General features: G+C 43.5%; 1 long non-coding RNA gene across 6 annotated transcripts in view; it reads right to left on the bottom strand.

The window, feature by feature from the left end:
• Positions 1 to 26,026, bottom strand: part of LOC103348026 (uncharacterized) — an 82,983-nt gene that overhangs the window by 56,549 nt on the left and 408 nt on the right. The window contains exons 1-3 of one of the 6 annotated variants that reach the window (XR_016235664.1): positions 25,842 to 26,023; positions 24,419 to 24,550; positions 23,415 to 23,607 (exon numbers count right to left, since the gene is read on the bottom strand). The exons of 1 other annotated variant lie outside the window; for it this stretch is intronic. This is a non-coding gene — a long non-coding RNA (uncharacterized LOC103348026). Of the gene's footprint in view, positions 1 to 23,414; positions 23,608 to 24,418; positions 24,551 to 25,841; positions 26,024 to 26,026 lie in introns of those variants that run through there. 4 more of the 6 variants (XR_016235660.1, XR_016235659.1, XR_016235661.1 and 1 more) reach the window with 4 other exon arrangements.

Below are 26,026 nucleotides of genomic sequence, written 5' to 3'. Positions count from 1 at the left end.
AAATCAACAGGTCCACAATCCCACACTCAGGTGTATTAGAAGATCTGTTTGTCAGCTTTCACTTGCGTCAGCTACAAACGTAGCCTGTGATTTCTAGAGTTGGGCGTTTGGCTCAGCAGTGAAAGCCACGTGTGCTGCCTGCACCCCAAACCAGAGTTCTTGGGTTCAAGTCCTGGATCCACTTCTAATTCCTGCTTCCTGTTGATATGCATCCTGGGAGGCAGCTTGTAATGTCTCAATTACTTGGGTCTTTGCCGCCTATGTGAGAGACCCAGGTTGAGTTCCATGCTCCTGGCTTTGACATGGCCCAGCCTCTGCCATTTTGTACATTCGAGGAGCGAACCAGAAGGTGGAAGCTTTCTCTCTCTCTCTCTCTGCCTTTCAAGTAAATGAAGTTGGGCTTGTCTTATTGTCAATGATCTTGCCTAAGAAGATGTTTTACTCATTTACTTTTTCATTCACTCATTACATATTTACTGAATACTAACTATTTATAGCCCTAGATAAATAAAGCAGTTACCAAGCCCTAGATAATAAAGCAGTTATCAAGGCTTTCTGATCATTATTAGAGACTTTGGGTTTGGTTTGGTTTTGCCTATTACCTGCCTAACATTGTAGATTCTGTCTTCTCATCCATTAGGTTTATAATAATTAGAAACGATGCAGGCTGCTCTCCCGTTACTGTTCGTTTATATTTACACATGTGTGTGAGGGGCTAACAAAACGTTCTCTCTTTCTGCAGGAGGATTTTTCTCCTAGGTTAACGTCTTAGCTCTGTTCCCCTAGTAACCAGGTAAATTCACATGGCAAGTGTTTCTAAGCAACATTGCTTATGACAAAAGAGATCCCTGGTTGGCAACTTGCGATGGACTGTGGGGAGTTATGGATGAATGCTAAGTACTTGATGGGAAAGACACTGTACGTTGGGCTTCCTGGCATGAGAGAGTTCTGATCACTAGGAACTTGGAGGCTGTTCCTGAGCAGTTATCAGTCCTGTGGGGCAGTAGAGCAGGTGGCACACTTGCCCTGAGTGGATCTCCCTGCACCGAAGCTGGCATCTGAGAAGACAATGTGTCTGGGCCTCTCTCTGATAACTTCTGCCAAGTGTAGCCCCACCCAGAACCAGAATGCCTAATGTTGCCCCGGCCACTTGGGGTTGTTTCTCCCACCCTCTGAGTGGCTCCTGCCCATGCTTGTCCCCTGAGCCTGTGTATTGAATTGAACCTAAAGTCTCTCTGGTGTTTACAGCACTTTTTCCTCCTATTTCAAAATCTTCAGAATTTCAGAGTACAATGTCCCTTTGTTATCTGTGAGGGATTGCTTCCAGGACATTCCCCCAATACACACACAGATACCAAGTCCCTGATATCAAATGGCATGATATTTGCACGTGACCTACTCACCTGCTCCCATATACTTTAAATCATCTCTAGATTACTCACAATACCTAATGCAGTGCCTCCAGATGACTCCACATTCATGGATTCAGCATGGTACCTGGCATACAGAAAATTCAAGTTCTGTTTTTTGGAAGCTTCTGGAATTTTTTTCAAATATTTTCAGTCTGCAGTTGGCTGAACCTGAGGATGTGGAACCCACGTATATGGAGGACTGATCTTATTTGGCAACTGACCATATAATTTTGTTCCAAATGTTTACAGAGAGTCATGAAATCTCTCTGACAAAAACAAGGCTGAAGTGAGTGGGTCTGAAAGTGAATGAGTTTGGTCGCTTCTGTTACTTTTTTCCACCAAGTTCTCAAAAAGCACCTGTTAGGGCTTGAGATGTGGCATAGTATTCTAAGCCTCTGCCTGTGGTGCCGGCATCCCATATGGGTACTGGTTCATGATCGGCTGCTCCTATTCCGATCCAGCTCTCTGCTTACAGCATGGGAAAGCAGTGGAGGATGGCCCAAGCACTTGGGTCCCTGCATCAGAATGGGAGACCCGGAGGAAGCTCCTGGTTCCTGGCTTCAGATCAGCTCAGCTCTGGCCATTGCAACCATTTGGGAAGTTGTGGGGAGCAACTGAGACTAGACTAAGTTACTGGAATTAAGACTTATTCTATGCATCTGCTCTCCCACAATATGGCGCTGAGAGAGAGAGACCAAACAACTTCTACACAGCTGCCTCCAGTTCGACCAATAAACTGCAGGAGCTGATCCTGCTCCTGATTGGAGGAGAGCAGCGTGCTCGGCGTGTGGGCAGCAGAGTTGGGATTGGTGGAAGAGGACTATAAAAGAGGAGAGAGACACCATGCACCAGGAACATCTGAGGGAACACCTGAGGAACATCTGAGCAGCCCCCGAGAGAGCCAGCCGGCGGTGTGCCGCTCCTCCGCGGAAGCGGGGAAAGCGGCGGGGGGTGCCACCCCTCCACAGAGGTGGAGGGGTCGGCAGCTAACCCGGGATGGTGTCATTCCTCCGCGAATGAGGGAACGGCAGCTAACCCGGGAAGGGCCGGGCAGAAAGAACAGCGCAGGGTCTAGTGTCGTTCCTCTGCGAATGGGGGAGCGACAGGAAGTGAACCAGCATCCGGAAGACCTCTCTCCCTCTCTTTCTCTCTCTCTCTCTCTAACTCTACCTCTCAAGTAAGTAAATAAAATCTTTAAAAAAAAAAAAAAAGCACCTGTTTATGACAACACTTTTGATAGGTAGCCACCACCTTGTTTTCTAGCACTCTATACTTAAAATATGTCATGGGCATTCAGTGTGGGGCAGTAAGATGCATTTGGGCATGTCAGTCTTGGGAACTAAAATTCATAACAGAATAATACTGAAATATGAAGTGACTGGGATCCTATAAAAGTCCTTCTAATCTAACACACACACACAGTCAATGGGCCAGTGTTGTGGCATGGTGGGTTAAGCCATAGCTTGCAACATCTACATATCAAAGGACCGGTTTAAGTCCTGAGTGCCCCTCTTCCAATCCAGCTCCCTGCTAATAAGCCTGGAAAGGCAGCAAAGAATGACTCAACTGGCCATGCCCTGGTTTTTGTGGGCATTTGGAGAGTGAACCAGCAAATGAGATTTCTCTCTCTCTCCCTCTCTCTCTCTCTCTCTCCCTTTCTCTTTCCACCTCTCTCTGTCACTCTGCCTTTCCAATAAAAAAATATTTTTTAAAAACTGGTAGATATTAAAATATATGAAAACAATATTTAATGATGAGTCATTTTAAAATCAAATGCATTTTAAAAACAGCAAAAGCTGATAAGACAGAAGTGGGTGCTGTCTCTGAGACAGCTGGAAACTTCCAAGAGCTTTGAAAAATGAGAGCACTTCCTTTCGCCTGAGTTCATTTTTAAAAATAATTCTTTTTTTCCCTTAATGCTGAGAAACAGACAGATTTTGGCTTAACATAAGAGAGAATTTTCTAATAACAACAGCTGCCTGAGATAAAAATGACTGCTTTGAGTGTTAATGGAGTTTTCCATTTCTGAAAATGAAAGGAGGTTACTGACTAAATCATCTGGATCCCTACCAATCCTGAAAGTATTTGGGAGTGATAGAATTGTGTGGGGTTCGTTTTTGCAATAAATCTTTATTGTGAACCACATGCAAAGCATAAATATTTGTACAGTTACTAAATATACTTTTGACTCACAAATAGAGCTCAGTAAGAGAATAGAAAAATAACTGTAGAATTTGGAATACAAACAGTGGAAGGTAAGCAGCTTCCCTTCGAAGAATGATGCCTTAGGGTGCAATATGGCTTTTTTCTGGGAGAGAGGGTAGGAACTTCTCTCTGCACAGGAAAGCAAAACTGAAGAGCAGGGGTTCCCTGGCTCATGACTGGCCTTGGGTCGACTCAGGTGTGCGAGCCAGGGGCAGGATCTGGGTTGTCAGGACACTAGAAGAATTTCAAGGGACTGCACGGAGAAAGGACACTGTGTTAAGCTAGCTGGAGAGAAAAGGAACTTTCAGGAGGACAACACTTAAGACTTGATGGTGTTTCTGCTCTGTGTGACATGATGGGGGTTATCTTCCCTCCTATCCACCAAATCTTTCAGCAGCATCCTGTGGAGAAAGTTCTGTTCTGGGTGCTACTGCTGATACAAAGTGCTGAGCATGGTCTGTTGAGTGCATCTGGGATGAAAGCATTGGGTCCTTGACGACCTCCCTTCCAACCTGGACCACATGGGTGACAGGCAAAAATTGAGTCAGTGGCAAATCAAAAAGATAGTGGGGAAAGGAAAGCATGAGTCTTACACGATTTCTTCTTGAAATGAAGACGAGCTGCCTCTAGCAAGCACCACAGGGTGAGGAGAAGGAGCTGGATTCCTAGGGTGCTATGGTTCTCATTAGCTTCAAAATGCCTCCCAGGGAAGAAGAACCTTAGAGGCAGAGAGAAGAGCTGTGCAGAGCCAGGACAAAGGTGCAGGGACCAGTGCAAAATAAAACATGAGCCCTCTTTCCAAAAGGCAGAAAAGAGCTTAGCATCTGGCCTGGCAGTTAAGACACTGGAGCACTGCATCAAAAGTACCTGAGTTCAATACCCAGCTCTGTCTCCTGCTTCTGACTCCAGCTTCCTGTTAATGCAAACCCTAGGAGGCAGCAGTCATGGCTCAAGTACGTGGGTTCCTGCCACCCACCTGGGAGACAGAACTGGATTGAGCTCCCAGCTCCCAGGGCTGGTCTACACCAATCCAACCTCAATCATTGTAGGCAATTGGGGGAATCAGCCAGTGGATAAGAGCTCACCTCTTAATCTGTTTCTCAAATAAATATTTTTTTACAAAAAGAAAAAGAAAAAACTGCCATAAACTGTCTTAAATATAAAGCTGTTTTTTTAAAAAAAAATTCATTTATTTATTATTTGAAAGGCAGAGTCACAGAAAGAGGAAGTGAAAGAATGAGAGAGAGAGAGAGAGAGAGAGAGGTCTTTCATCTACTAGTCCACTCCCCAGATGGCACAACCACTGGAGCTGCACCAATCCCAAGCCAGGTGCTTCTTTGGGATCTCCAGGGGCTCCAGGACTTGGGCCATTTTCTACTGCTTTCCCAGGTCATAGCAGAGAGCTGCATCAGAAGTGGAGCAGCTGGGACTTGAACCAGCACCCATATGGGATGCCAGGACTGCAGATGGCAGCTTTACCCGCTATACCACAGCGTCAGCTGAAATATAAAAGTTTTTTTTTAATTTAAAAAAGTGTATTAACTGGGGCCGACGTTGTGGCGTAGTGGGTCCTGGCTGCTCCACTTCCAATCCAGCTCCCTGGTAATGCACCTGGGAAAGCAGCAGAAGATGGCCCAAGTCCTTGGGCCCTGTATCCATGTGGGAGACCAGGAAGAGGCTCCTGATTTCTGATTCCAGCCTGGCCATTGCAGCCATCTGGGAGTAAACCAGCAGATGGAAGATCTCTATCTCTCTCTCTCTCTCTGTAACTCTGATTTTCAATTTATTATTTGAAAGGCAGAGTTACAGAGAAGCAGAAGCAGAGAGAGAGAAGTCTTCCATCCACTGATTCACTCCCCAGATGGCTGCTACAGCCAGAGCTGGGCCTATCCAAAGCCAGGAGCCAGGATCTTCTTCCATGTCTCCCATGCTGATGCAGGGGCCAGGGACTTAAGCAGTCTTCTACTGCTTTCCCAGGCCATAAGCAGAAAGCTGGATCAGAAGAGGAAGAACCAGGACTTGAACCGGCACCCATAGGGGATGCCAGCACTGTAGGCAGCAGCCTTATCTGCCACGCTATAGCACCTGCCCCAATACATAAATCTTTTTTGAAAAAATTGTGTTAGCAGGGCTAGCATGGCATAGCAGGTTGTCACTGCCTGTGACGCTGGCATCCCTATGGGTCCTAGCTCATTTCCCAGATGCTCCACCTCTGATATAGCTCCTGCTAAAGCCTGTGGAAGCAGCTAAAGATGGCTCCAGTGGTTGGGCCCTTTTCACCCAAAGAGAGACCTTAATGAAGCTCCTGGCTCCTGGCTCCTGGTTCCTGGCTTCAGTCTGCCACAGCCTTGGCCATTGTGACCATCTGGAGGGTGAACCAGCAGATGGAAGATTTCTCTCTCTCTCTGTCTCTCCTTCTCATTCTGTAACTCTGCCTTTCAAATAAATAAATAAATCTTTTTTTAAAACATTGTATTAGTTTGAAATCTATAAGCAAGCATTCTAATATATTGGGTAACAACTACTTAAGAATTACCAAATCCTACAAAAATTTTTATAAATTTATATAATATAATAACTAATAATCTATTAGAGTGACAACATGATAGATCATAACATTTTCCTTTTCTTGGAAATTCATCTGTTATATCACTAAAATATATAATTTTAGCTATTTTATTTTCAATCAATATAATTGAAAGTAACACTTCTGCAGATAATTTTTAATTTGGGAATGATATTTCTGCTGGTGCAACTGTAACTCTGCCTCTCAAATAAATAAATAAATCTTTAAAATAAAATAAAGAACTCAGAAAGTACTCAGTAAGTATGAGTCATGAGTATTTTTCAGTGCTATCATTTACTCCATAGAACAACCAGAAGAGTTACATGTTCTTATGCCCACTTTACAGATCAGACAACTGAAGCTCGAAGAGGTCAAGTGACTGCTCACCCAATGTCAGACCAATAGGGGTCAGCATACCAACAGGGGTAGAAGTAGATTCAAGTGAGAGGTGCTCCACCCTCAATCCACCTCATGCTGGTTCCAGGAGCTAAACTCACAACGTATGCTATTTCCCAAGACAGAAAACATGCAAAGCACAACCGATCCAGTTAACTTGGTGGTGAGTGCCCCACGTCTCTCAAGTTACTTCTTCAAAAACAGAAAACTTCTGGATTTACTGGATTTCCAAAATGTTTCCCGTATCTAACATCATCTAAACTCAAGTCAAACTGTACTACATCACTTCCTCAGCTTTCCTGCTTGTGAATTTCACTTACGTGCAATTTCTTTTTCATTCAATTTTTTCTTTTTTAAAAATATTTAATTATATATTTTAAAGGCAGAGTTACAGAGACAGAGAGAGATAAAGAGAGAGAGAGAGAGAGAGAATCTTCCATCCCTTGGTTCAGTCCCTCAAATGGCCACAATGGCCATGGCTGGGCCAGGCCAAAGCCAAGAGCCAGAAGCTTCTTCTGGGTCTCCCACTTGGATGCAGGGGTCCAAACACCTGGACCATCTTTCGCTGCTTTTCCCAGGCCCTTAGTGGGGGACTAGATTGGAAGTGGAGCAGCCATGTCATGAACTGGTGCCTATATGGCATGCTGGCATTGTAGGCAGGGGCCTTATCCACTATACCACAACACCAGCTCTCTTTTTCTTTTTTAAAGATTTTTTTTTGAAAGTTAAGGTGACATGGAGAGCGGCATAAACAGAGAGAGGGGGAAGGAGAGAGAGAGGGAGAGAGAGAGAGAGAGAGAATCCTTCATATAATGCTTCACTCCCCAAGTGGCTTCAATGGCTGCGGCTGCATAATGTAGAAGCCAGGAGCCAAAAACTCCATCCTGGCTAACAGGGGCTCAGGTACATGGACTACATTCTGCTGCCTTCCCATGTGCATTAGCAGGGAGGTGGATCAGTAGAACAGGGAGGTAGAGCAGCAAACTGGGATGCCAACATCACAGGTGCCGGCTTAACCCACTGCATCACAACACAGGCCCCTCACCTGCAGTTTCCACAGTATACACTCACTCACCTGAGCCTCCCTTGAATGATGAACACAACAGCAGGCAAATGAGGATGGGGTGCTCTTACATGATGATGCTGCCTGTCAACCTCCAAACACAGCCAGTTTCCTTCTAGGTTTCTGCCAAGCCAAGCCTCAAGGCAATTGTTCTGTGGGGCTCTCTCCTCTTCTTCCCCACCCATGCCAGCACCGGCTCCTCAGGAACAGGCATGTTTCAGGAGAGAACAGAATGGGCTCCAAACCAAGCCAGGAGTGGCACATGGGTGGGGATGACAAAGTCTGCACAATGTCAGAGACAAATCAGGTGCACTGGCAGCTGATCCAGGCCCAGGACAGGTGTCAGTGGCCTCACTCTGGGGCAGACAGTCCTTTCTGTGCAACAGATCCAAAGAGGTGATTCTCTAGAAGTTATTGCTACCATCATCTGTTCAAATCGTAAAGACAACACTGTGGCATGGTATATGCAAAACACATATCATAAATGTGATGATACGGAAACTTTCTGTGAATAACTCTATCTTAAGAACACAGCCGTTGAACTTTTCAGCAGTCAATAAAGTCCAAAAGCAAGAGACTGCCTGTCTTAACACCCATGGCTCATGTTGCATATGGGGGGAGGGAGGGTGCTTTCCTGGGGTGGGTGGGGAGAATGAAGAACTGGGGTAAAGGTAGGGGTAGAAGCTTGGGGTGTGGAGTTGTTGACCCCTGGTGCAGGTGGGCACTGGGGAAAGGGTTCCATGTGCTGTGTGCATTGGCTGGGAGTTCCCTGCACCCCCACAAGGGGGTGTGGTCCATAGCACGCAGGTGTGTCTCAGGGCCCATGGGAAAGTTTCACAGGATCTGTGCCAAGCACAGGTGTTTGCAATTAGACAAGAAATTCCTCCCATAGACCTAGAATTATATCCTGCCTCCACCCTGCCAGAAATGAGAGATACTGTAAGAATCAAAGCGCAAGTGAAAGCTTGTTACATAGTGATCCCCCGCTATTAAACTCACCACATGGCCCTGTCGTGCCTGCCTCTGTTAGGCCTGTCTGTACAGGCCAAAGCTAAGTAATGTTCTCAGTGACAAAGTGTTCACCTAAAAATCATCAACATGTTCAATCAACACCATTAAAAATAGCTGAAAAAAATACTTCCCACAAGGGGCCAGCACCATGGCTCACTTGGTTAATCCTCCGCCTGTGGCGCCGGCATTCCATATGGGCACCGGCTTCTAGTCCTGGTTGTTCCTCTTCCAGTCCAGCTCTCTGCTGTGGCCCAGGAGGGCAGTGGAGGATGGCCCAAGTGCTTGGGCACCTGCACCCGCATGGGAGACCAAGAAGAAGCACCTGGCTCCTGGCTTCGGATCGGCGCAGCGCCAGCCAGAACAGCCAATTGGGGAGTGAACCAATGGAAGGAAGACCTTGCTCTCTCTCTCTTTCTCACTGTCTATAACTCTACCTGGCCAAAAAAATACTTCCCACAAAACAGTTGCTGTGGTTTTCTTTAGGTGACAGGAAGCACAACTTTATTTATTTATTTATTTGAAAGCCACAGTGAGAGAGAGACATCTTCCATCTACTAGTTCACTCTCCAAATGGCTACAATAGCCAGTGCTGGGCCAGACCAAAGCCAGGAGCCTGGAACTCCTCCTGGGTCTCTCACATGAGTGACAGAGGCCCAATACTTGGGCCATTATCTGCTGCTTTCCCAGGTACATTATCAGGGAGCTGAACTGGAAGCAGAGCAGCCAGGACACCAATCACACTGTTATAGGACGCCAACAACAGAAGCAGTAGTTTAGGCCACTGTGCCATCCTGCCAGTCCTCCAAAGTCCTTCTTTAAGTAAACATTTCACTGAAACAGGACATACACCTTCAGCAAAGCGGGCACAAGCATGCACAGCACAGTGAACACAAGTATGTGATGACAGCCAGGTCCAGATAGAGTCCTTGGGCCATACCTCTGAACTGTCATTGTGCTCCCTCTCAGTCATGACTCTCTAGGGGTACCCAGTGCTCTAACTTTCATCACACAGAATGGTATTGCCTTTTCTGAATTTTATGTAAGTAGAAGCACACAGGATACATTTATATTTGTCATTTTGTCCAGCATCATTTTTCTGAGTCAACCACAAATTGCTGTAGCAGCAGTTCACTACATTTCTTTGCTATATAATATTCTACTGTGGGACTACACTATGAATTATCTGGATAGCTGATCCAATTCTGAGCCATTACAGATAACGCTAAAATGGGCACTTTGTACATATCATTTTCATGAAGCTGATCCAAATCCTTAAGGGCTCTTTGCTCTCAAAACTAATTTCCAATCACAGCTCTAATGTACTTGGCAACTGGGTAGTCCCTCTCCTTATTTTCTATAATTTACAGCTAGGAAAAACAAGTAATACAAGTTTCACAAATTAAGAGCTGTGATTTCCAAACTCTATTATGAAAATTACCAAAATGACAAAACCCTAAAACAAGCAAGAAAATAGAAAAACAGAAACAATAAAGAAAAAACAATACACATCAATGGTTTTCAGATTTGTTTGAATAACCCCTAGCTTTCAATATCACTTATCTCCCCACATTTTTAATGTGACACCTGCAGTTTTTCAAATCACAAATGTAAGGAATTGAAAAGATGCAAATTCCAACGCACTTAAAATGTTTTTTATCATCCCCTTGAAGCTACAAATTTAGCATATTGAACTGATGGAGAAAGGTGCCATGTAAATTATAGGACAAAATCAGTCTTTTACATCAAAGTCAAGACCCCAAACACACACTTGCTGTTAGAAGAAGTCTGACCTACTCTTGGAAATGAAAGTATTATGGGGCCAGCGCTATGGCGCAGTGGGTTAACACCCTGGCCTGAAGCTCCAGCATCCCATATGGGCACTGGTTCTAGTCCCGGCTGCTCCTCTTCTGATCTAGCTCTCAGCTGTGGCCTGGGATAGCCGTAGAAGATGGCCCAAGTTCTTGGGCCCCTGCACCCATGTGAGAGACCTGGAAGAAGCTCCTGGCTCCTGGCTTTGGATCGGCGCAGCTCCGGCCATTGAGGCCATCTGGGGAGTGAACCAGCAGATGGAAGACCTCTCTCTCTGTCTCTACCTCTCTCTTTAACTCTCTTTCAAATAAATAAAATAAATCTTTTAAAAGAAAATGGAAGTATTAAACATGCATTTGTGCAACAGGAATTTCATTCCTACATTGCAGCACTAAGAAGGACAGAAACAGTAGAAAGTTTTGTTGCGGGTCTCCTAGTGAAGGGCCAGAGTAACTACATTTTGAAAAAGTGCCTCCATTCGGGGAGGCAGGCCCGACTTCCCATAAAAGCAGCGCCACTCAGGGGAAACTGAAACTTACAACAGAGCAGCTTGTTAGCGGTCATCATATAAGGAAATCCCCTGGGTCTGAACCAATCAGGAACAACCGCATTCCATCAGGAAGCACCAGAGGCGACCCTAGAAAATCCACTGTTACCCCTCGATGACTTAACCCGGCTTTAAAAGAGGCTCCCAAGCACGGCTCGGGGTCTTCCTCTGCCTTCTGCTGCGTGGTTGGTTAGACGGGGTCCCTGACGCGGCTTGTACTTCCGAAATAAACCTTGCTTTTGCATTTCGGTGTGTTCGAGTCTCTGGCGGCGTTTGGGGATCTAACGATGTGGGCACAACACCAGCAGGATGAAAAAGGCCCTTCCCATCTTTCTGGCTAGTTTCACTTCTGTCCTATGGATCTCCTCCTCAGGAGCTCTCCATTCTATAATTAGTCAATGTCACCCCGGTTTTTGTATCCATGGGCAGAACAGAAGTAAGACTCAGGAAGTACTCCCACGTTTTGCTGAAAAGGACAGGATGATGATGAGAAGGCTGAGAACAGAGAATCAGACCACACTGGGCTGTTCCAAGGGAAGATCGGTTTTAGGAAAGAGTACACGGTGAAGACCCGGAAATTAGTTCTCTTGAAATGATCGCATTCCGTGTCTCTCCATAGAAGCCTGCATATACACTTTGCTTTGTGCACTGTGGTGTAGCCATACACATAGATGCCTTCCATGTACCGCCAGCCTGGAGACTCCTGGAATGTGATAAATGTTCTTAAAAATGCAAGAAAGGGACAAGTAGTTGCCTAGCAGTTAAGGCACAGTGTTCCACACTAGAGTGCCTGGGTTTGTTACTAGGCTCCAGTTCCTGACTCCAACTTCCTGTGAATGCGCAAGACAGGATGTAGCAGTGGTGGCTCATGTAGTTGGGTCTTTGCTACCCATATTAGGAGACCTGGATTGAGTTCTGGGCTCTTAGCTTTGACCTGGCCTGGCCTCAGTTGTTGTGGGAATTTGCAAAGTAAACTAGCAAATGAAAGCTTGCTCTCTCTCCATCTTTCTCTGTCTCTCTCTTTCTCTCTGTGTGTGTACGTGTGTCTGTCTCTCTCACTCAAATAATGTTTAAAAGATTTTATTTATTTGAAAGGCAGAGTTACAGAGAGAAAAAGGAAGAGATAGAAAGAAAGGTCCTCCATCCACTGATTCACTCCCCAAATGCCTGCAACAGCTGGAGCTGGGCCAATCTAAAACCAGGAGCCAGGAGCTTCTCCTGGGTCTCCCACACAGGTACAAGGACCCAAGCACTTGGGTCATCTTCTATTGCTTTCCCAGGCCATAAGCAGGGAGCTGGATCAGAAGTGAAGCAGCCCTTCTCTCTGTCTCTCTCTCTACCTCTGCCTCTCTGTAGCTCTGCCTTTCAAATAAATAAATAAATGTTAAAAAAAAAAAAAAAGTGAAGCACCTAGGACAAACTGGTGCCCATATGGGATGCTGGCACCGCAGGCAGAGGCCTAGCCTACTATACCACAGTGCTGGTACCCCAAACACATAAGTTTTTAAAAGACACTCAAAGAAAACATATACAAAGATAAATATGATGGCTCCCATTTCTTATATGTGGGTGACTAGACGTTCAGCATAGTCTTTCAGTATGAATCTAAAAATTACTGATAAAAAATCTTTAATATTTCAAAATACTTGGCTGAACCATTGGGAAAGAGAGTAAGGTCTGCACCTAGATGATGAGAAAGTAAAAATCCTGAGAGTTAAGTCCACCTTGTGCTGGTGCTTGTTGGGAGGTGGGCAGAGGGGTGGATGGACCCTCCCAGGTGCTCAATGGGGAAAATAGACAAAAACATGAAGCTGTGTCTCTGTTTTCTGCCATTATAATAGAATGCCACAGCCTTGGGCAAGTTAAAAAGAAAAGATATTTTTTTTTCACAGGCTGGACTCTGGGCAGTACAAGAGCATGGTGCAGGCATCTGAAGAGAGCAGTCTTGCCTGCATCCTTCCATGGCAGAGGGTTAAACATTGCAAGAGCAAGGGAAAGTGTGTGCTCAGGTCTTTCTCACTCTATTATAAAGCCGCTAATCCCACCCATCACAGGGCCCCACCCTAATGACCTCATCTAACTCTAAGCACTTCCCAAAGGCAAACCCCCAAAATAGCATCAATCTTGGGGATTGTTTCTAATACATGAATATTTGGAGTGACACATCCAAATTACAACAGCCTGTAGAACCCAAGAGGATTAACTGGAAAACATCCATGAAAAGCCAGAACTCCAGAGAGGCTGCACTTGCAGAAGGCTCACGTGGGAAGTGAGGGCTGGGTGATAGAAAGTGGATACATTTCTTCATCTTTAGATGTAAATGAAAAATTAAATGTGGGAAAAAAATCCTTGAGGAATATCAACTCACATGTTCGTTATCACATGTGTTTGGGGCCAGAATTTATACCATTTTGTTATTTCCTCTCTCCAAGAAAGACAGGCCAAATACTTGGCTTAAAATGCTCCCAAAAGAACTTATAGGAACGACAGAAATATTCTAAAACTGAATTAGAGCAATGTATAACTGTACAAGGATTTAAATTTACTAAAACCAAGACTGGACATTTTTTAAAGATTTATTTATTTATTTGAAAGGCAGTTACAGAGAGGAAGAAGCAGAGAGAGAGACAGAGAGAGAGAGCGCTTCCATCCTCTGGTTCACTCCCCCAATTGGCTACAATGGACAGAGCTGTGCCAATCAGAAGCCAGGAGCCAGGAACTTCTTCCAGGTCTCCTATGCATGTGCAGGGGCCCAAGGACTTGGGGCCATTTTCTACTGCTTTCCCAGGCCATAGCAAAGAGCTGTATTAAAAGTGGAGCAGCTGGGACTCGAACTGGCACCCATACGGGATGCCGGCACTACATGGGGCAGCTTTACCCACTATGCCACAGCGCCTGTCCAAGACTGGACATTTATAATAGATGGATTGTATAGCATGTAAATAACATGTCAATAAAACTTGGAGGACTTGGAGGAAGGCTCTCTTGTTCTTCACTCTGATCACATATGTACCACCAACTGTTTCTATAGCTAAATAAGCAGTTAACACCCTTCTCTAGTAGTATTTCCACCAATGAAAGATGAAATCAAAATGGAAAAGAAGTCACAGTAAAGAAGGGGAAAATGAAAAGGGGAGAAAACTGACCTGGCCATGAGACATTGGCTGTATCTGAACTCTCCTCCAACACAATTTAACCAACCTTGGCACAACAATCTGGGTCAAATCTACATAAATTCATTATCGTGCCACTCATGCTATGATTATTCAGAAACAAAGTTTTTTTGAAGTGCTAATGACCTTGGAATAAATAGGAGAGCAAGAACCAGCACAGAACAATACATCCTTTTATCCCTTTGGAGAAAGAGAGAGTGAAGCGTGGTCAGTGTCCTGCCCAGCCATCCTGGGAAATGTAGCACATCAGGAATTCCAGTGGTGCACCCAGTCCTATCGCTGTCCTCCTGTAGTTTCTGTTTCCTGAAACTCTTGCATTTCTTTAGTGCCTGGTTACTTTCCACAACAAGATGATACCACAAATGTCCTTTGGCTCCCTCAACGTGGATTATTCAGAGGCAGTTTTCATCCCACTCAAACGCACGCATTTCCTACTGCTGCCGTTCCAGCTAACACTGCTTTTCTCTTGTTGTGGAACAGCAGCAACTCTATCTTGACACTAATCATGTTCCTCCCCCAGGATCTTATAATCTCCTCTGCCAAAATAATACAATTTGGTAAAACTAATCTATTTTCAACACAATTTCATAAAAATGACTACATACTACTCCATTGGTGGTGGTTGGACTTCTACTGTTTCTCAAAGACCTAGAGACAATACACTCTTAAAAATGGAGGAATCTGGAAAACATCATGCTGAGTGAATTAAGCCAGTCCCAAAGGGACAAATATCATATGTTCTCCCTGATCGGTGATAACCAAGCACAAAAAAGGAAACCTGTTGAAGTGAAAGGGACACTATGAGAAACAGTGATTTGATCAGCCCTTGTCCTAACTGTTCATGTACAATTTAATACTTTATCCCTTTTAGTATTTTTTGTTCTAGTTAATACTATTGGTTGAACTCTGTAATTAACACACAATTATTCTTAGGTGCTTAAATTTAACTGAAAAGTGATCCCTGTTAAATATAAGAGTGGGAATAAGAGAGGGAGGAGATGTACAATTTGGCACATGCTCAATCGGACTTGCCCCAAATGGTGGAGTTAGAAATGTGCCAGGGGATTCCAATACAATCCCATCAAGGTGGCATGTACCAATGCCATCTCACTAGTCCAAGTGATCAATTTCAGTTCATAATTGATCACACTGATAGGTCTAAGAGTCAAAGGGATCACACAAACAAGACTAGTGTCTGCTAATACTAACTGATAGAATCAAAAAGGGAGAGAATGATCCAACATGGGAAGTGGGATACACAGCAGACTCACAGAATGGCAGATGTCCTAAATAGCACTCTTGCCTCAGAATCAGCCCTTAAGGCATTCGGATATGGCTGAAGAGCCCATGAGAGTATTTTAGGAATGGAAAGCCAAGACACTATGGCAAAAAAAAAAAAAAAATGACCTAAATGAAAGATCTATGCAAGTGAGATCCCAGTAGAAAGAATGGGCCATCAAAGAAAGAGGTACCTTTCTCTGAAGGGAGGAGAGAACTTCCACTTTGACTATGACCTTGTCTAAATAAGATCGATGTCTGCGAACTCAAAAGGCTTCCATAGCCTTGGAAACTCATGACTAGAGCCTAGGGAGATTTCTGACGCCATAAACAAGAGTGTCAAATTGTTAAGTCAATAACAAGAGTCACTGTGTACTTACTCCTCATGTGGGATCTCTGTCCTTAATGTGTTGTCCAATGTGAATTAATACTATAACTAGTACTCAAACAGTATTTTACACTTTTTGTTCTTTGTGGGTGCAAACTGATGAAATCTTTACTTGATATATACTAAAGCGATCTTCTGTATATAAAGATAATTGGAAATGAATCTTGATGTGAATGGAATGGGAGAGGGAGGGGGAGATGGGAGGGGTGCGGGTGGGAGGGAAGTTATAGGGGGGGGAAAGCCATTGTAATCCATAAACTGTACTTTGGAAATTTATATTTACTAAATAAAAGTTTAAAAAAATGAGTCTTGTCTTAACTAGAAAAGGTGCACATTTTAAACTTTTTTGTTTTTAACGTCACAAAATGATGAATGACATGCAGAAAGTCGAATAACAGATTCATGTATCAAAACATGGGAGGGGCCAGTTCTGTGGGGTAGCAGGCAAAGCCACCACCTGCAGTGCCAGCATCCCATGTGGCTGTCGGTTTGAGTCCTGGCTATTTCACTTCCAATCCAGCTCCCTGCTAATGCACCTGGGAAAGCAGTCAAGAATGGACCAAGTTCTTGGGCCCACGCACCCATGTGAGAGACCTGGAAGAAGCTCCTGGCTCCTGGCTTCGGATTGGCCCAGCTCCTGCCATTTTGGCCATCTGGGGGAATGAACCAGCAGATGGAAGATTTCTCTCTCTCTCTGCCTCTCTGTAACTCTGCCTTTCAAATTAATCTTTAAAAACAAAACAAAAACCATGGGCGACTCCCTCACGCCTTTACCCTCCAGAGGTAACCACTGTAAACACTTTGATGCGTATCTGTCAAGATCCAACCCTCTATGCATTTCCATCTGGATGACACATGCATTCCTATCACACCCATTCACACACACATACAATTATATAATCATAAATTGAACCTCAATGAAATGATTCTATGACATTTTTTCACTTATCACACCCTGGAGATCTTTCCCTAGCAGTAAATAGAATTATAACTCCATTCTTTTTCTCAGCCTCATAAAATTGTATTGTATGACTACACCACAATCAATGGAATAGATGTGCATTTAAGTAGTTTCTGAGTTTCTGCTTTTACAAACAAGCTTCAGTGAAACTTCTTTCTGAACAAATGTCAGTATTTCTACATGATGGTTCCTAGATGTGAAATAGTGAGCAAAAGGCATGACAGCTGCTTCCCAACTGTCAACACTAAAAGACATCCACTTTCACTCCATGATGTATGAGAATGCCTGTGTCCCCACACCCTAACCAAGCCCAGATTCTTATTTAATGTGTAGAGACATTAAATAAATTTAATTAAAAAAAGAATGTTAAATAGTAATACTCACTTTCAATTTGCCTTTCCCTGAAAACTGGTGAAATTTCACATATTTTCAGACTTTTTTTATTTGTATTTATTTATCTGTAAATTGTCCATTTCTTCACCCATTTTTCCTAGTCCTATTCAAACTGGTTTATAAAATGCTAAATATTATGACTAATTACTAATGGACAATTCTGCAGGCAAAAATATCTTCTCTTGGCCTGTTACATATCATTTTACTGTGCTTAATTAAAATATTTTTTACTAAAGTTTATAATTTTTTGGAATGCAGTCAAATCAACAGTTTATGCTTTCTGAGTTTATGCTTTTTCCCCTTGTCTAGCCCCAACTTACAAAATAATTTTCCTATATTTTACTTCAGTTCACCCACAGACTTGTTTTCTATTAACATTCTTATTCCATCCGGTGTCCCAATTCCCATTTGCACTCTTCGTGTTACTTACTGAACTGGAGTTTCTGTGGGGAAGAATGACTCATTTTTGTAGTGTCTTCCCAGGATGTGTATTCATATCAGGCATCTTTTGCTCTGGTGTCTAGAAACAGGAGCCATCTGCCTAACCTCTACTAAGCACTTACTGGTAGCTCCTTTCTTTTCTTCTAACACTATTATGATCTTAGTCACATTTTTATTTCCAGTGGAATTTTGGAAGAGAATAGGATACAAATGCATAATTTCAGTCTACCATCTGGAGTGGGAATGTCCATGTGCGTATGTCCTCAGGGACATATTTCTTATGAAATAAACACATGAATATAACAGAAAATTGGAAAATAAAACGGTACAAGGGAAAAAATAAATCAACCAAAATTCCACTACTCCTTAATTTTTTAAAAAAAATTAAGCATTGGTGAATTTGTTGTACCTGAGCGAGTGTGAACAAAGGAGTACCACACACTGATAAAATTTGATGGTCCTTTATTGCCCGTGGTGGAGAGTGGACTCATGCCCTAAAGAACTCTCAACCCTGAAGCTCAAAGCAACAGGAGGTTTATGAAGCCAAAAACCACAAAATCGGGAGGGGAATACATGGTTACCGAGGTCAAGCTGACCTAAAACCTATGGGAAACTAATATCAATTATAATCTTGACAATACCACTTACAATCTTAACAATTTCAATTATAATCTCAACATTAATCCAGGTATTTGCTTAAACCATAGGTAGGACATAGACAAATTACAGTTTTATCATGAACCCAGGTGCAGCCTATCTGCTTCCAAGCTTGAGCAATCATGCTAGGGGGTTTCTATGCTCTGCCAAGTGTGAGGCAGGTTGCCAGGTGTGATGGAGCAGGCTGCCATTGTCCAAGTGTTTTAGATCATAGTTTCAGACCAGTCTCATGGGGGTGGAGGTGAGGGTAGTACTTTCTCAAGATGCAGTCTCAGGTGCTCCAAAATGGAGTCCCTACTGTCAAGGTGTTACTTCATTCCCCATTTTGTGTTTTGACAATAATCAAATCCTTGATTCAGCCACATCATATGGATCAGGAAGTATATTTAGAACAGAGTAAGAGGTATGTATCTACATGAGTTTACCAGAAGCTGTACTTTGTCTAATGAAATTTAGTAACTGGCTAAGAATTCAGGGGCCTACAGTCAGGACAACCCCTTTAAGAGACTCTACCTGGCTGTATAACAGATCAGCAGAAGATCGGAGTTGGCTGATGCAGGCATATGGGAAGCACTTAGCTCACCCAGAACCCAGGATGCTGTGCTGAGGGCAGCAGTGCCTGGCACACTGAACCCAACTAGGACCCGAACTAACCTGGGGCCTTTTGGTGACAACTGGAATGGGAGGTGCTAAGAGCTGGTGTGTCGCTCCCCGTCTTCGTGGAGGAACGACACAGGACCCTGCGCTGTTCTTCTGTCTGCTCGGCCCTCCCCGGGTTTGCTGCTGGTTCTTCCCGGGTTGACTACCGACCCTTCCACCTCCGTGGAAGGGCGGTTCCCCCTGCCACTTTCCCCACTTCCGCGGGGGAGCGGCACACCGCCGGCTGGCTCTCTCCGGGGCTGCACAGGTGTTCCTCCAGATAGATGTTCCTGGTGCATGTTGTCTCTCTCCTCCTTTATAGTCCTCTTCCGCCAATCCCAACTCTGCTACCCACACGCCGAGTACACTGCTCTCCTCCAATCAGGAGCAGGTCCTACAGTTTATTGGTTGAACTGGAGGCAGCTGTGTAGAAGCTGTTTCCTCCTCTCCCAGCGCCATATTGTGGGAGAGCAGATGCATAGAATAAGTCTTAATTCCAGTAACTTAGTCTAGTCCGAGTTGCTCCCAGTTGCTCCCCACACTGGTGTTTGCTTTGGTGGACCCAGCCCCACTGTTGCTAGTTTTGGGTATAGGATATTGCAGTGAGGAAGAGTTGAGACCAAGTCTCAGAGTAAATCTTTTGTTCACAGCTTACAGCCTGTATGTATAAGACATTCTGTTAAAGTCTGAGGGGCCAACACTTAGCCCAACCAGAGGGCCTCAGCCATCTCCCTCTTTTAATCCGCACCCTACTATTGTAAGGACCCAGGCTGTCAATCTCATCTTGACTACTTCCTGCTGACAGGGGGTCGTTACCTTGGGGGCCCCTTAGGATGTGGAGTCGGGAATGGCAGTCAAAACAGAAGGTGGCCTCTTAAGGAGGCTGCGTGTCAGTTTGCAGAAACTGCTTTCATCCAAGGCTTTATGTGCATGGCCATGTATGCTTTAAATCTGAGAAAATAAATCTAACAATCAGATTAAATACACAGGGTCTAAAACAAAGGACAGAGTCATTATTAGAGGACCTATGACAGGTGCTGTCAGAACCAGGAGGGAGTTTTGTTTTTGTTTTAATTTAGAGGCAAACAAACTGACAGGAGGGGCTTGATAATTACATGGGGTACAGGTGTGAACCTCCTTAGGGCAGGCACCCTGTTGACTCTCAGTTCCTAGCTGGCCTGGAAGCAGAGCTGGCCTGAATAAGAAGTCAGTATAGAATAGGCAGGATCTGTAAAAGCAAATCTACAGCTCTGTCTGCAATGTTCCTGACCCTAGGCTGTCCCCCTGATGGCAGTGGTCACTTTGGAAGCTGGGCAGAGTGAAGGGCTTTTCAGTTTAGAGCCAACAAGTTCTGCGGTTCTGACCTAGGAGTCCTTCGACGCCAGGGCAGTTCCATTTCCAGTGACCCAGCTCTGGGCTGGCAGAGCTGATAGGGCTCTTTGGAGACTGGCTTCTGCCATGACTGCTGTCTGTCCAAAGCCCTGGCTTTCCACATCAAAAACCAATGCCATTTAGGGCTGACTGGCCTTGTTGGGTCTCCTTGATGGCAGATCGCTGTGTAAAGCTATTATTAACTGGCCTGTCACCTATACTTACATTGCTCCTGTAGCCCAGCTCACTCCTCTTTTTCTGGGTCCTTGTTAAAGTAGACCACACAGGAGGCCTTTAGGATGTTAGCCAAGGGGGTGCTCAATCCCATCACTAATTTTTGGCGGCCTGGGCTAGAAATGTGTTGTCACAGGCATTTTATAAGATTAAACATGAAGACCACTTTATCTAAACCATTTGAACCAATTAGTAAGACTTTGTATTTCTCCATTAGTTTGGTTTGAAACGGGAGGTTTTGCCTGTTTACTGTATCTATGGCAAAATAAATCTAGCTGTTGTATGTGGCCAGGCATGACGATAGAAAAATGTTTGCCATTATTTTTATAAGGTCTGAAGATCAAACTGTATATCCTGATGGAGAATTTAGAATAGAATCAGTTTCTCATCTTGAAGAGAATACAGGTTTTTTTAGATTACTTGCTGTCAATAATATTAAGTGAAAACTTAGTAAGCAATTTTAATTGTCAAATAACAACTTATGAAAGTATTTACCAAAAAGTCTAAAGTCTTTTATAAATTATAAGAGTACTTGTAGTTGGAAAAATAGTTTGAATATCTAGCACAAGTGTAACTTGTTTAACCAGCAAACCCAAGCATGAACATGTCAATGACTTAAAAAAATCATTTTTGGTTTCTCTGTACCACCAAGTTTAAAACACCTGATACAGAAGTTTATTTAGGTCACGTGAACCAAAAATGTATTTTGGGTTAACTTAGTAGTTTAAATTTATGAACAATCTTATATCTATAAGTCAATTAAAACAGAGTTCTTAATACTTTTTTATGTAGACATACAATATGTATACATATAACATACATTACAGGATAGAACAATAAAGCAGTCTTAGTAACAGCTTTTTAAGATCTTTAACTTTTTTTTAATTACAATTAATTAGAATTGATTTCTGTTTTTAGTAACCTGAATTAACCACATGTTTTTTAGTTGGAACCTGTTAAACTTTGGCTTTATCTATTTGTAGAGCCATACCAAAGTACTGAATACAATAAAGATAGGAAAAAAAAGTGCTTTGAAACCTAAAAGAGGAAACATTTAAACACGGAACCAACAATGTTTTTCATTAAGACAAGCACTGTGACTAATAACACAACAAAATTATTAGATTTTTGTAGCTTCTGGACATTTGCATGAGTCACATCGATAGAGATCGATTTTATTCGTGTTACAAAGTGATCATTTAAATGTTTTAGATTGAGTATATACTTAACCAAACCATGATTCTTTTAATAAAAACACAGCTGTTTCTAAACAATCAGAATTTAAGGAGAGACAGAGAACATAAGTAGGATACAAAATTGATGTTTATTTGTCATTAAAATGGGAAATAAAATCCTTAAATATAAGTTAGCACGTGGAATCATCCCATAACTTGGAAGAACTGTAACAGAGTCAGAGCTAGGAAAGAGAAGAGAGCTTCCTGGATCCAGATAGAAAATGCCAGTAACCAATTAAATAAAGACTGTTAAAAGGAGATGCTGCAGTTTAATAGATTTTTAAAGATTATTTAAAAATATTTACTAACATATCTGTATTACAAAAACCTCATTGTTTTAACAGAGGATCAGATTTTAATAGCTTTTTATTAAGAAAATTTGTCACTACCTTTTTTGACTTTCTCACACCTTTTACAACTTGAACCTGTTTTTTAAACCTCTTTCTTTCTTAAGCTTCCTTACCAATTTTATACTTGTGACCCCTTTTATCTGCTGATTTCTTGATTTATATTGAAATAATCCCTTAAAAATCTGTAAATTAAGACAACATTTTTAAAATAAGATAACACATCAAATTTTAACCTTAGTTTTAAGCAGTCTTGAATTATTCTTTATATATGGACTCTCATGAAAACATATTTGTTAGACACATTTATCTCATTTACCTTTACCCAATTCATATTTAGCAGTTACACCTCAGTGACTTAAGATGTTGATAATACATCATACTTTTATCTGAATTAAAGTCAAAATTACATTTACGTGGAATTTACACTTTTTATAAAACTCCAGCTGGAAATCAATGACATAAACCAGAGATTGAAAAAAATCCACATCAGGGCTGATCACCCATTGTTATTTTTCATCCAGATCTGTAAAAACCAAGCCACAAAACTTTGGCAAGTGACAAGGCAATTTTTAAGGCAGCAGTCTTTCTAGATTTAAAAAAGAGAAATTTTAGAACATACACTGAAAAGTTGTCCCCTTAGACTGAGCAGAGCCCATGCTCAATGGAGGGGACAGAGAGACTCCAGAGATAAGGGAATAAAGGAGACAGGCAGGACAGGGAAAAGAATTTACCTCCCGCGATCATGAATGCAGACAGTACATCAGAAAGCGGCCATGGGGCCGGTGCCGTGGCTCACTTGGCTAATCCTCCGCCTGCGGCGCTGGCATCCCATATGGGCACCAGGTTCTAATCCCAGTTGCTCCTCTTGCAGTCCAGTTCTCTGCTGTGGCCTGGGAGGGCAGTGGAGGATGGTCCAAGTGCTTGGGCCCTTGCACACACATGGGAGACCAGGAAGAAGTACCTGGCTCCTGGCTTGGGATCAGTGCAGCACCGGCCGTAGCGGCCATTTTGGGGGTGACCCAACAGAAGGAAGACCTTTCTCTTTCTCTCTCTCTCTCTCACTGTCTATAACTCTGTCAAATAAATAAAAAAGAAAAAAAGAAAAAAAAGAAAGTGGCCACGAAACTGGAACAGAAACCAGTACATCCAGGAAAGGCCTTTCTTTAACCAGACCAGAGTCTCCCGTCCTAACGCCATTGCACTTGAACAGAACTGAGACTGTATTGGCATCTTGTCAGTCCTCGAATACCCAGAAGGCGCCACCAGAAAACAAGAATCGACTTACCAGAGGACCTAAGGCTAACTGGTCAGTGAAGAGGTCAATCTGAGCCTCCCAGGTCAGTGAATCAGGACGTGGGGCCCTGGAACATCATCAGGGGGCGTTTCCCCTATGGCCAGAGCACCAACCTGGAATGACTGGAGCGAGGTCTTCCCAGAGGTGGGCTCCATATCTCACTGGGGCCTCCAAAATGTTGTACCTGAGCGAGTGTGAACAAAGGAGCACCACACATTGATAAAATTTGATGGTCCTTTATTGCCCGCGGTGGGCATGCCATAAAGAACTCTCGGCCCTGAAGCTCAAAGCAACATGGTTTATAAAGCCAAAAGCCACAAAATCGGGAGGGGAACACATGGTTGCTAGGATCAGGGGAGAATACATGGTTACCGAGGTCAAGCTGACCTAAAACCTATGGGAAACTAATATCAATTATAATCTTGACAATACCACTTACAATCTTAACAATTTCAATTATAATCTCAACATTAATCCAAGTGTTTGCTTAAACCATAGGTAGGACATAGACAAATTACATTTTTATCATGAACCCAGGTGCAGCCTATCTGCTTGCAAGCTTGAGCAATCATGCTAGGGGGTTTCTATCCTCTGCCAAGTGTGACACAGGTTGCTAGGTGTGATGGAGCAGGCTGTCATTGTCCAAGTGTTTTAGATCATAGTTTCAGACCAGTGTCTCTTGGTGTCGGGAGGGAGGGTGGGGTGCTCTCTTAAGATGCAGTCTCAGGTGCTCCAAAATGGAGTCCTTACTGTCAAGGTGTTACTTTAAATTCACTTTCAGTTTTTTAATGCACATAATTCAATTTTCCCTAGAAAATTTAGGTCATAGCATATATTTAGTCTGGTGCTATGTTTTTAAAATTCATATCACATGAACAGTATTTTACAAAACCTTAATAAGCATAATTTTATAAAGATTATATAAAAAACAACAGACTACTCCATCTGCACAAACTTCTTAGAAATTAATGATCCTTTTTTATTAGTACACTTACTTTCTGAAGAGGTAATACATTCGTAGGACTTATTGGAGTGAAAAATTGCTTTCCCTTCCTTGGCTTGCAATGACCCAGTTTCTCTTCCTGAAGGCAGCAAACAATACCTGATTCTTCAGTAAAGTTAAAGTTCTGTGGGTGGAACTGGGTCAGAAGGTACCTCTCTCACTCCTTGTTTCCAGAATTACATAATCGACACCACTCCTCTAGAAAGACATACTACTTTTTGTTTTTGTTTTTAAATATGTGTACATTCCACAAGCAAGAAACTTTAGTATGCCTCTCTTTTATCCTAAGGCCTAAGAAATTGTGGTCAGGTAGTTTTCTCTTGTGCTTATCAGCCCATTGTACACCGTTTACCATCAACTGCCCATTTCTAGCCTTTGTTCACAAGGATTCATTACAAACCCTTTCTTAGCATTAAAGGATTATAGTCAGTCCTCTGTGTTCCCCCACATCAAGTCAAAGCTGGACCATCTGCACCCGGCAGGGCCTCTGGCCCCTTCCCCTGCATCAGCGGTGCATCTGCCACTGCCTGTGCTCATATTTTGCATGAGATTTCTTTCTTGAAGCCCCCCCTGGACTTGTGATCAGGAAGAAGAGTGACAGCTCAAGGTTGTGCTCAGAGAAGTCATGCAGTTGATGGAAGACTGGAGTTTGCCATCTGAATTCCCGCAGACAGCCTACATGACCTGGGGGCCCTCACGCAACCTTTGCACACCTCTGGGCATCCTCACTTCCAGCTGTTGCTCACCCCTGTGCCTCAGCCCGTGCCATCTCCCCAATCTGGAGGGCCCTTCCAGCTCCGCTAGCTGTCTCCACCCAGGCTGGGTGTCCTCTTCAATGGACCCTGGGGCACCTGAGTTACCTGTCTATGGAACACCCCGTGCAGTTCATGAATGAGTCTCCCAGTGCCCCCTTGGGAGCTCTACAGCTCCCCCAGAGTCCTGCACAGCCTATGTCCCTGGGTGGTGATGGCTGATGAGAAACCAGTGCACAAACACACGCCTGCCCCACTCACCTTCCAGTGGGCCAAACGCTTCCTACAGCTCCGTGACACCCCATACATAGCACAGCTGGCCACCTTTGTGTCCTCTCTTTCAGGCTTGTACCCACTACCTGTTTCTTTTCACACACAAATAAAAAACAAATATCCCCATATATCCTTAGATGTGTCCCGGACATAGCCAGGTTTAGCAAAGTCTGTCTCCTCTGTGCCCTCACCACTGTGTCCTACCCAGCCCTCAGGTGAATTCCAAACCCAAGCTTGTCCTGGCTCCAGGTTTTCTCTTCAACACCTCATAAATTACAACCGTGTCTACTCTTTATGCCATCCATCAAACTGCACCCTCTATTATAAGGATTCCCACGGGGACTTCTGCTTATAGATCATTTGCTATTTTTATTTACGGATGTTACTTACCTTTGTCTTCTCTTGACAGATGTATCATTGCTATGTCGTCAGAATCTTGCCACGCAGAGATGTTCAATAAAAACAGGTTGCGTCGCCAAGCACCGCTGACTCTTATTCGATTTTTATTTCCCAACTTACTCTTGTCAGAACAAATTTCTCCCTCGCCCTCTTCCCCCTGGCCACCAGCCAGCAGC

Source organism: Oryctolagus cuniculus, chromosome 6 (assembly GCF_051225735.1).
Source record: "Oryctolagus cuniculus isolate XC-2025 breed Fujian yellow rabbit chromosome 6, ASM5122573v1, whole genome shotgun sequence".
Taxonomy (NCBI): domain Eukaryota; kingdom Metazoa; phylum Chordata; class Mammalia; order Lagomorpha; family Leporidae; genus Oryctolagus; species Oryctolagus cuniculus.
The sequence above is the reverse complement of the archived record's forward strand: the minus strand, read 5'-3'. Positions and strand labels throughout refer to the sequence as shown.